Here is a 2,882-nt window from a genome sequence, read left to right as displayed (position 1 = left end):
ATATATAAATATATATATATATATATACTATATGTATATATATATAGATATAGATATACTGTATATATATATATATATATATATATTATATACATACATGGATATATATATATATATATATGGATATATATTTGTATACATATATATATATATATATATATATACATATATATATATAAATATATATATATATATATATATATAAATATATATATATATTATATTTCTCACCTTTCTCACCAGACGCCAGGTAGGCCTCCAGGCCTGTCAGTCGTCCTGCTTCAAGAACTGTCTCCATTCTTGGCGATCCTCATAGAGCCTCATCTCATCAATTTCCCGCAAACTGAAGCCTCTCCTCCCTACTCCTCTCTCTATGTTTTGTAGCCATCTCAGTTTTGGTCTTCCCACCGGTCTCCTTCCTTCAGGTATCCATTCCAAAAACCTTACAGGATATCGCTCCACCTCCATTCTTTTGACATGTCCAAACAATCTAAGCTGTCCTCTCTCCACAAAATCCAGAATCCCCTCCACTCCCAGTACTCTTTTAATATCTTCATTTCGTAGTCTATCCAGTCTTGTCACACCTTTTATGAGTCTCAAGGCTTTCATTTCAGCTGCTTGGAGTTGGCTTCTAGTTCTTGATGTTAATGTCCATGATTCATGGCCATAAGTCAATATTGGTCTTAAAATAGCTAGGTATATTATGGTTTTCACTTTGCGAGGTATGTTTCTGTCTTTCATTAGTGGGTAGAGCAGATACAAATTGTTACTGAATTTCTGAACTCGGATAGTTATTCCCAGTTTTGGATCGTTTTGGTCACAAAACTCCACTCCTAAGTATTTGAAATTTCTACACTGTTTCAGAGTATGACCTTCTAACTCTACATCTACGTTGTTTGGTGTTCGTGATAGGTGCATAATCTCTGTCTTATCCTTGTTGATCAGCATTCCATTTGCTGTTAAGATCACATTCCAGTTGTTGACGTTTTCTTGGAGAGCTTCTGCGTTGGGGGCTATCATTGCGTGGTCATCTGCATACAGAAGGTTGATGATCATATCTTCAGCTTCGTCCTCGCCTTGTTCCTTCATACATTTATCTAGGAACAATATAAAAAGAAGTGGAGAAAGGACGCTGCCCTGTCTTACTCCTGATTTAATTTCAAACCAATCTTCATTCTCTTGATTTGTTTTTACTCTGGATTTGATGTTTTGATAGGTGTTTTAAATTGCTCTTACAAGTTTCTCAGGGGATTCCATAGTAAGGGTCTTTTAGGGCATCCATATTTCATTCTTGGTACTCTATCAAAAGCTTTTTCTAGGTCTATAAAAGCAATATATCTGTCCCTGTTCCATTCCCAGCTTTTCTCGAATATCATCTTGAGTGAGAACATCATATCGGTTGTCCCTCTTCCTTGCCGAAAACCACTTTGCCATTCCCCCAGTTTTGGTTCAACATTCCTCTCAATCTGGTTTCAAGTATTCTTTCCATATACTTTAAAAGCGTGTGGACATTAGGGACATTCCTCTATAATTGCTGCAATTTGTCTTGTCACCTTTTTTATAGATTGGGCATATTAGATCTCTTCTCCAGTCTTCAGGTGGTATTTGTCCATTCCAGAGTATGTCGATTAGTTCCAGCAGCCAAATGACTCCATCCTCACCCATGTTTTTAAGGAGCTCTGCAGGTATTGTATCCACTCCAGTGGCCTTACCATATCTCATCCTCTTGAGGGCATTTTTTACTTCCTGTGTCGTTATATCAGGTTCTGCATCCCCAACCACATCAAAATTCTACATGTTCTTCAAGGTCATTATTTTCATCGTTTAGTAGTGTTCAAAGTGATGCTTCCATCCTAATTCAATTTCTCGGGGTTCGGTTAAAATTGTCCCATCCATAGGGTCTTTGATTACATAAGTGGGTGGTTGACTTCCTTTCTATAGTTTTTAGTAGTGCTATATAAGAGTTTTCTAGTACCTTGGAGATCATTCCTAGATCTTCTCCTATTCTTTCCCAGGTTTCTCTTTTTGTTTTGAGCTTTTATTCTTTCTGTTTCTCTCAAGGCTTTTTTGTAATTATTGTGATCTTTCAAGCTCAAAGTTTTCATCCATTTTCTGAAAAGTTTCATTTTATTTGTAACAGCGGACTTAAGTGTGGGAGTCCACCAAGCAGTTTGTTTTTTCCTCCTACCTCGAACTCTTTTCTTCTGCACTGTATTATTAGTAGCGCCTACTACAGCCATCTTAAAGTGTCTCCATTTTTCATTTGGGTCGTTGCTCTCCTGTTGCATTTGTTTAGCTCTACTGATTTCGTTTTGATATCTAACTAAGCATTCCTCTTCTCTCATATTCTCTAGGATAAATCTTTCTCTCACTTGGCTTTTAATTGGTTTAGGTTTCACTGTCTTTAATTTAATTAAGAGAAGCCTGTGATCTGAATCGAATGACACAGAGGGAATACTTTTTACATCTCTTACCATATTTTTGTTATTTGTTATTGCCAAGTCAATCATTGATTTTTCAGTGTATACTCCTAAGGCCAAGTTCAACCGATACCACGTCCACTTGTGGCTGTCTCTATGATTATAGAAAGAGTTCATTATGGACATCTGGTTTTGCATGCAGAAATCAATTATGTTTTCTTCTTCTCTATTTCTGTCTCCAATGCTAAACGCTCCTAATATCTCTCTATGCCTGTCCTGTCCTTGCCAATATGTCCATTCATGTCTCAATTATTAATACATTCTTTACATATGGGACAGAATCTTTTACTTCCTGCAGATCTCTGTAGAATTCTTCCTTTCTTCTTGAGGGCGGCCCTGCTGTGGTGCATACACCTGAATTATACTGGCTTGAAACATTCCCAACTTTGAGGAAAAGCCAAT

Source organism: Palaemon carinicauda, chromosome 3 (assembly GCF_036898095.1).
Source record: "Palaemon carinicauda isolate YSFRI2023 chromosome 3, ASM3689809v2, whole genome shotgun sequence".
In the NCBI taxonomy this organism is placed as follows: Eukaryota; Metazoa; Arthropoda; class Malacostraca; order Decapoda; family Palaemonidae; genus Palaemon; species Palaemon carinicauda.
This window is presented reverse-complemented; position numbering follows the sequence as displayed.